This window comes from Balaenoptera acutorostrata, chromosome 4 (assembly GCF_949987535.1).
Source record: "Balaenoptera acutorostrata chromosome 4, mBalAcu1.1, whole genome shotgun sequence".
NCBI classification, from domain to species: Eukaryota; Metazoa; Chordata; class Mammalia; order Artiodactyla; family Balaenopteridae; genus Balaenoptera; species Balaenoptera acutorostrata.
In genome coordinates this window covers 148,973,804-148,982,896 of record NC_080067.1, presented here as the reverse complement: position 1 = coordinate 148,982,896, position 9,093 = coordinate 148,973,804, and positions in this window count along the sequence as shown.

The window sequence follows — 9,093 nt, the reverse complement described above, 5'->3', positions numbered from 1 at the left end:
AGGGGATGCAGGTGGTCGGTCGGCCTCGACCACCTAAGAAAGCACAAAGAAGCTTCTCTCCAGGCTGCCCAAGTTTGCCCCTTTAATGTGTTTGCCTGGTTGCCTGTTTTAGACTTTAGACTGACACGGCTGTGCCTGGCCATATTCTGTCCCTGATTTGTTCCATCCGTTACATCCCTGCTCAGCTGGGGATTCAGCAGGCAGGGTCAACAGAAGAAATAGCTTCAGCCTCATTTGGTAGAAAGAGTTGCTTCTTTCTTTCTTTCTTTAAAAATTTTTTCCCAAAGATTTAAAATCTTATTTTTGAGTAAGTAATAAATTCACATACTTCAAAAATCCATATGGATAAAAGGAACATACATGGAGAATTTGTGTTCCAACCCACGTCTCCATCTGTCACAGGCATAATTCTAACATGGACCTAATCATTCATGCTGCCCTAGTATCTATTTTGTGGAAGGTCCGCTCCTTGAGTGTGGGTAGACCTTGCTTAACCAGATCCCGAACAGCCCACTTTCTGGGACACCCATTTCCGTCTTCACCCTCCGCCCGGCCGAGGTACCCCACCACCCAGCCCCACAATGGCCGAGGGGCTGATTCGGTTTTACTGTTTCATTCCCAACATTACTTAGGTTAATACTTGATTTGTAAGCGTCGAACCCGGTATGAATGGAAGGTATTTTAATATGCGCTGGGCAGCAGGGGCTGCTCGGGGCACAGGGCACGGGTGGTTTGGAGGGCAGAGTCTGCACCCCTCACCTTCCCCTGGCGCTTCCTGTGCCCTGATGTCTGGAGAGGCCTGTGGTGGGTGCCTGCCCTGTCCATCTCCCCTTTCACCAGCACCCTGTTCCCCCCACAGAGGAAAGGCTGGCTTCTCTCTCATCTGGGAGCCTGCTCGGCTACGTCATCCCAGGGATGTTAAAAAAAAGAAATCTCCGGGGGACCCCACAAAGAAACAACTCGCAATGTCGGAGGACGCCCCACTAATCAAGGCCCCGGGACCCCAAGTGGGGCTCCCATCTTCCCTGGGCTTGTATGTGTATTTCTGTTATGAACAAAATGTAGCATCAGACACAGACATTTTGGCCTGTGTCAGGATGTTGGGTATTTGGGGTGGGGGGGCGGGTCTTGAGAACAGTGGTCACATGTAGCTGGGCCCCTTCCACCTCCGATTAGGGAAGAAGGACAAGGGTCCTCAGAGAGCAGAGCAGACTCAAAGTCAGACTCCCTCCCCTGGCTCGAGGGCACGACTCCCGGCTTCATCCAGGCGATAACCTTTGGCAGGTCGGAGATCCCACCTAGCCGTGTGTCCATCACGGAGCTGGGATACTCAGTATTTGCAGGATGCAGGGGCGCTTGCTGCACGTTTCCCACGAGGAAGTGTGTGGTGAGTGCTCGCACTAACTGGGGTTCAGCTGCACAGTTTTCATGATTTCAGGGAGGCGGGGAGAAGTCCTCACTTCTGACAGATAAAGGTAACATCCTCAAGTAAAAGAAACAGATACTGGAGAAAATGGAATGTTTCATGTGTTCTCCAGACTTGGGAAAACAGTCACTGATTTTTGCCAGAAGATAATTGGGTACTATAAATCCATACTCTTTTTTTTTTTTTCTTTTTGACATGGGGCAATCTTGCCTGCTCTCACTCACTCCTGCCCGCACGTATGTGTTATATTTAAATGAGCTGAATGGGAAGTGCTGAGGCTTTTGTGTGAAGATGCACTTGGCCATCATCATGGCACGTGTGCAAGCTGGACGCTGACCCCAGCCCAGGGGCGGCTCTCCCGTGGCTAAGGAGACAGGCCTCAGGCCCCTCCCGGGAGTAGTGGAGGGGCCGGCCAAGGCTTCACACAGTCAGGTGGCGTCAGACTTGCAAAAGGAAGGTATTTGACCACAATCACTTAAGACCACAGTCTCTTGGGACTTCCCTGGAGGTCCAGTGGTTAGGGCTCTGCGCTCACACTGCAGGGGGCACGGGTTCCATCCCTGGTCAGGGAACTAAGATCCCATGTGCCAAAAAAACAAAACCAAACCACAGCCTCTTTCCACTCCAGGGTCCCCCATCACTTTCTCCTCCTGGCCGGCTTGGAGTGGCTGGCGGGGGCACTCTTTGTCTAGGTTTAGAGACATGTCTGTGGGTTCACACCGACTTCCCGTGTGGCCGAGCTACTGAGAGCTGTCTGCCGTGGGCACGGCCTCCGGGGACGCTCCTGCTTCCCACCGAGCCGACCCGCCAGGCACGCGGATGTGAAGGTGGTGACCAGAGGGGAGATTGCAGTATGAGCATCACGGACACGTGCTATGACCATGTCCCATGACCGTGAACATGTAGCATGCTTATAAACATGTGACGTGACATGAGCTGTGACCACGTCCTGAGAGGTTTGGCAGCAGCAGTAGGTGGGGAAGGAGGAGAAGCAAGTTTTTGTCTTTTTTAATGTTTATTTATTTATTTTTGGCTGCATTGGGTCTTAGTTGCGGCACACATGATCTTTCCTTGTGGCACACAGGCTTCTCTCCAGTTGTGGCCCATGGGCTCCAGAGCACGTGAGCTCAGTAATTGCAGCGCACAGGTTAGTTGCCCCATGGGCATGTGGGATCCTAGTTCCCGGATCAGGGATTGAACCCGAGTCCCCTGCATTGGAAGGCAGAGCCTCAACCACTGGACCACGAGGGAAGTCCTGAGAAGCAAATTTTGAAATGCAGGGAGCCAGAAACTAGTCATGGAAAATTCTTTAAATCATGAAATATGGTATCAGGATTTGGTTCCCCTCCATACCTAGATGAACAGAACTTCTCTCCGTGGGGAACGAACTCCATAATACAGTACATGCAATTAAACATAGGCCTTGCTTTCTCTTTTTTGATGGGAATCATGTGAAATTATATTTATCAGAATTCCTGTGCTTGAAGCAGTACTACAAACAGCAAGGATGTCTGTGTGCGGTCACATTTTTTATGTATCCAGACTATCAAAAACAAATTTTGATCAACCCTGCAGGTGGACTGAATTATCTTTCTATTCTATCAAAATAGTACTATAAAAATGCTATGTGAAGAAGCAATCAAAAAGTATGCAACCAAAAATTATTTTTTTATTAACTGCTTGACACATAAAGAGGTATGTCAAGCCATTAATCAAAATATCATTTGATTTTTCTGGATTTTGTGAGGTTTATGGTATCTACCAAATTTTAAAATTTGTAAGCTATTTTTTCTCATTCTAAGTAATATCACTTTCATACCTAATTTTGAATTCATAATTGTGCATTATTTTTATTTAAAAGAGCTCTCCATATTCTGTCAGATTCAGGCCCACAAGACCTGAATCAATCCTCAAGAGTGGTCTATACTTTCTTTTTTTTTTTCTGTTAATTTTCATTGAACCTCTTCTAGCCTTAAGTAATAGTCATTCATGGATATAGGAACTAATTGAAAAAAATAGTTTCAATACAAATCACTAAGAAATACGTATCCAGTAAAAACTTACTTTATAAGTTTAGAAGTGTTTGTTAAAATTGGACTTTATAAGTAGGTTACTGAGATTTGTAAAAAAATGCTTTAAGAAAAATTAGTTTTTTATTAAGAATACTGGATTTTAAAAACTTTAATGTTTTCAAAAAATTTAAAAATTTGTTTAAATTAAAAAAAAATTTTTTAAAGTGTAGTATTAATTTAAAAAGTCTCTTCTGTACAAGAATCTGTCAGACATAAAAGAACTCATCTGACACTTTCAAAATTAAAAAGCATTAAATTATTAAATTTTAACAGATGGAAAGAAATTGACGTAAAAAAGAAGGAATTCCTAAACGTCAGAAACACGTTTTTTTTTCAAGACACTCATTCCTAAAAATCCCACTGAATCGAGAAACAGCCCGTGTGAGCCCTGCAGAGCCCCGTGGCTGTTCTCCAAGTTTCTGCTCGAGGCCCTGGCTACCTTGCTCTGAAGGTCCGGCTAAGTCACCCCCTCAGCCTTCCCCCCGACCCCCCTGCCTCCTCCAGACCCCTTGGCTTGTTTGATTCTTCCTTAGTTGGGGTTCGTGACAGTTTCGTGGTCTTGCCACCCTGACCCCGTGCCCTGTCCTAGCTCCGTGCAGAGGGGCTGTGTGGTCAGCCCGGCCCGCTCCGTGCTCTCCAATCCCTGGGTCGGAAACGAGCTCATTCATGTCCGAGCAGCTGGATTTCACTGCCTAGTTTTTTTCCCACCAAGGGCGCGGGGTGATATACTCTCTGGAGAAAGGAGTTAGAAGATGGTAGATGTGGGGACAGACAGAAATGCTATCACCGAAGGCTAGATGTCCAAACACATGGAAAAGAAAGAGAAAAGGAAATGTATTTATTTATTTTTTAATAAATCTATTTATCTGTGGCTATGTTGGGTCTTCGTTGCTGCATGCGTGCTTTTCTCTAGTTGCGGTGAGCAGGGGCTACTCTTTGTTGTGGTGCGCGGGCTTCTCATTGCGGTGGCTTCTCTTGTTGTGGAGCATGGGCTCTAGGCGCACGGGCTTCAGTAGTTGTGGCACGTAGGCTCAGTAGTTGTGACGCACGGGCTTAGTTGCTCCGCGGCATGTGGGATCTTCGCGGACCAGGGCTCAAACCCATGTCCCCTACCTTGGCAGGCGGATTCTTAACCACTGCGCCACCAGGGAAGCCCTGTAAAAGTCTTTTTATTATGAAAGTTCCCAAGGACTTAATAAGTTGCAGAGAACAGAATCGTCAACTACCATGTGCCCATCACCCAGGCTCAGCAATTATCATTTTCCCATTCTTTTATCATCTCTGCAGCTCAGCCCTTCCCATACTTTTTTTTTTAAGTTATTTTATTTTATTTTTTTAATAAATTTATTTATTTTATTTTTTTTTGGCTGTGTTGGGTCTTCGTCGCTGCATGTGGGCTTTCTCTAGTTGCGGCGAGCGGGGGCTACTCTTCGTTGAGGTGCGTGGGCTTCTCATTGCAGTGGCTTCTCTTGTTGCGGAGCACAGGCTCTAGGTGTACGGGCTTCAGTAGCTGCGGCATGCAGGCTCAGTAGTTGTGGCACATGGGCTTAGTTGCTCCACGGCATGTGGGATCTTCCTGGACCAGGGCTCGAACCCATGTCCCCTGCATTGGCAGGCGGATTCTTAACCACTGCGCCACCAGGGAAGCCCTCTTCCCATACTTTTTGTCAGAATATTTCAAACAAATTACCAGTTAAAAAAATAAATAAAACCAGACGGTGAAATTCTTCTCCTACAGGACAGAGCCTGTTGTGGACTGAATGTTTGTGTCCCCCTCAAATTCATTTGTTGAAGCCCTAACCCCAGATGTGATGGGAGGAATTAGGGCTAGAGAGGCCAGGAAGGTAGGGGGCCCAAGATGGGAATAGTGCCCTTATAAAAAGAGACACCAGAAATCTTGCTCTCTGACTCTGCCATGTGAGGACACAGGGAGAAGGCAGACACGTGCAAGCCAGGAGGAGGGCTCTCACCAGACGTTGAATCAGCCGGCACCTTGATCTTAGACGTCCAGCCTCCAGAACTGTGAGACAGTAAATGGGTGTGGTTTAGCCACTGAACCTGCTGCATTTTGCCGTGGCAGGCGGAGCCCTGGCTGCGTGGTTCAGCGCCAGTACTTACCACATTAGCAATGCCAAAGGACTTACAGCTTCCCGAAAACAACTATCTTCCAACATCCAGGCCCGTGCATCACACCCCCCAGCCCCCGCGCCTAGGAGACTGACCTTCAGGGCTCCCTCCACCAGCTACACCTGCCCCGGTGGGTCCCTGGCCCCCTTCCAGCGTGCAGGTGCGACATCACGCCCCATAGAGCCTTCTCTGATGAACGCCCACCCTCACCTCTTCTCCAGACAGCTGACTCGTGGCTGAGACTCGGCACGTGGCCTGCAACGTGCCTCACACGCCTCCTTTCCTTCTCAGGCTGTGACCTCGGCGGAGCCAGCGGCCTTTACCACCTGTGAACCCAAGGCCCAGAGCCGAGCCCAGCGCGGAGTAGGCATCTAGACTGATGTTGATTACAGGCCCGCGAGAGAGAAAACTACTCCGAAAGGAGCATCGCTTTGGTGGTTAATATTTTACATCTTAGGCTTCGTGTCAGATCCCTTCTAGAATAAAGGCCAGAGGAGGGCAGGGGAGAAGGCAGTGGAACTGGGGTGCTGAGCACACCACTTGGCTGGCCTTTCATTGAATCAAACGATCTGTGGCCGCCGCGTAATACTGGGGTGTTAATACTTAAAACTGCGGCCCTCAGACAAACCCTGCTCGCTGCCTCTTTCTGTAAGGCCCACAGCAAGAATGGTTTTCAACATCTTTAAAGGGTTGAAGAAAAAGAATGACTGAGCCGCACTGACTGTATGTGTCAAAGCCAAAAATATTTACTATCCGGCCCATTTCTGGAAAAGCGTGCCACCCCTGCTTTAACAGGCTGAATTGGTGTGCATCGTTTCTATCTCATGCAGCCTCCCTGCAGGGTGTAGCACATCGTGGTGTCGGCGAACTCATCTTACAAACCTTTGCCTGCATCCTACACGCAAGGTACGGGGCCACGGTCACACAGCGCTGGGGGTGAGCGAGGGAGCCGCCGAGCGCTGTCTTGGGTTGGGAGACAAGTAGGAGAATATAGAAACTATCAAAACACAAACCTCGGGCTTGGAAGCAGCACCAGAAAAGCCACACGATAACCTGCTGAGTTTCAGGTTAAGCAGCTGCCGGTAAGCATGAGAACCAGGGTCCACACAAGCAGGGCCTGGACTGAGGGTCTCTCTACAGCCTCCTGCAGTCCCAGGGTACGTGTTGTAACAGGTGTAAGAGAACCAGCATCTAGGAAGATGTCAGAGTTCAGGTGACGTGATGGGAAAAATATAAAAGGAGGCAGAATCATTACCTTATTGAACTCAAAAACATTATTAAGCCGGTTTAAAAATCTCACAGAAATGAGAGCAATACGTGTGTTCGTGGATCACTTATGATTCATCAGCTCGGTTTCTGGAAATTCATCTTCAAGAAACAATACAAAATACAAAATGAGTTACATTCACCAAGATGTTTCTGGTAGCACTCTTTAAAGGAGAACATGGGAAATTACACAAATCCAAAAAGCTGCACTTGGCGGGTAACCATGGTGTTGCCCCCAGATGGAGGATCTGGGGGTCTAAATGCAGAGCCATGCCCGGTGCTGTTTATCGTGGCTGCGTGAAGCCTTTTCAGGCGGCGGGGCAGAGGACACCAAACTCCCAGAGAGACTGAGAGATGAGCCCAACAGCACTGGTTCCAAGGGAAAACTTCATGCAACTTAAAATATATTTGGACTGGTTTTTATGTAAAAAGAACAACTCTCCGTGGTGTTAACAGCCCAGGGAGACACACTCCGTGGCAGCAGAGTCCATGGCCCCGCCCACGCCACCACAGAGCACAGGGCTTCTGGGGGCCAGTGTGAGAAGCAAGCTATCAAATGAAAAAACCCCCAGAAGGATGGAAAACCATACATACATTATATGGTCGTATCTAAACGAAACCACCACCACCAGGAAAACCTGTTCAGTGTTAATAATGGTTGGGTTAGCAGAGGGGATTTTAGGTAATCTTAGTATTTTCCATTTTCTTTCTTTTGGTAATGGGGTTTTAGTGCTATTATAATAAAAAATGTGATTAGAAGAATCTTGCAGAGTTGCTAAGCCTCTGGGGTGATAACAAAATCTGAGACATACGATCACAATATTACTTCTCAACACCATGTTTTCAGTCCTGGTATCCTTACTTGGACTCATTTTAAGAAACGCAGGATTACAGAAATGTGAGTCAGAAGTTATAATACACCGTACTGTTTGCTATAAATTGACTAGAGGCCAAGAACCAGAATTGAAATGAAATAAGGCCCACGAGTTTGGGCACATAAACATCAGGGAAGTGTGAGAACAGGCAAACCAGGAAACGTCCCCGGTGTGCAGATGGACATTCTGCTTCGGGGGTGGGGGACGCGAGGCCCTGACAGATGGGTGCAGTCTCTCATCCCAGCAACACGTCATCTGGATTTGTTACTTCTCAGAGCGGACTGTTTACTCCCGCCTCACAGGGGCCTGGTGCAGGCACCGAGTGACACACGGGACCCTGCTCGCACGGCGCACGGCCCCAAGCCTGGGTAAGGTTCCCGCGAGTGACGGAGTTCTTTGGCCAACCCAGAAACCCTCCGTGGCTAAACAAGCTCAGTCTGCTGGGCCACCTGGGAACCCAGCTGCTGTTGGACCCTATACAACCTTCTCCTGTCTGTAATGCCACCGCTCGAAACTTCCCCGAGTTTACATCCCATGCCTGATTCAAGTGAGCAAAAGAATTCCGATCCTTTTCATAATAAAATGCCATAATTTAATCATTTCTTTGCAATGCAGCAGCTAGTTAAAATGTGTAAAACTCCTATTTCCAATTCATCAAGAACTAGGTCTACCAAATCAGAAGGTCCTGCTGCCCTTATCAACACCTTGCTGGTGAACCAGAAAACGCTAAACTGACCAAGGGCCCAGCACAGCAGAATCACACTGAGGGAAACCACCTACAATTCTCTAATTATGTGGATTTGTCCAGTGAGCCATACTTTATAATTAAGGAAAAATTCCTGGACTTCCCTGGTGGCACAGTGGTTAAGAATCTGCCTGCCAACGCAGGGGACATAGGTTCAAACCCTGGTCCAGGAAGATCCCACATGCCGTGGAGTAACTAAGCCCACGCGCCACAACTACTGAGCCTGAGCTCTAGAGCCCACGAGCCACAACTACTGAGCCCATGTGCCACAACTACTGAAGCCCGTGCGCCTAGAGCCCGTGCTCCGCCACAAGAGAAGCCACGACAATGAGAAGCCAGCGCGCCACAACAAAGAGTAGCCCCCGCTCGCCGCAACTAGAGAAAGACTGCTTGCAGCAACGAAGACCCAACACAGCCAAAAATAAATAAATTAAAAAAATTTTTTTTAATTAAAAAAAAAGAAAAATTCCCTGCACATAGATGCGTCTAAACACATGGTGAATACATCATCAGCAGGACCGCTGCCAATTCACAACTCACTATGAAAGGTGTGGAAGGGAAAGCAATCCTACACACCAGGCC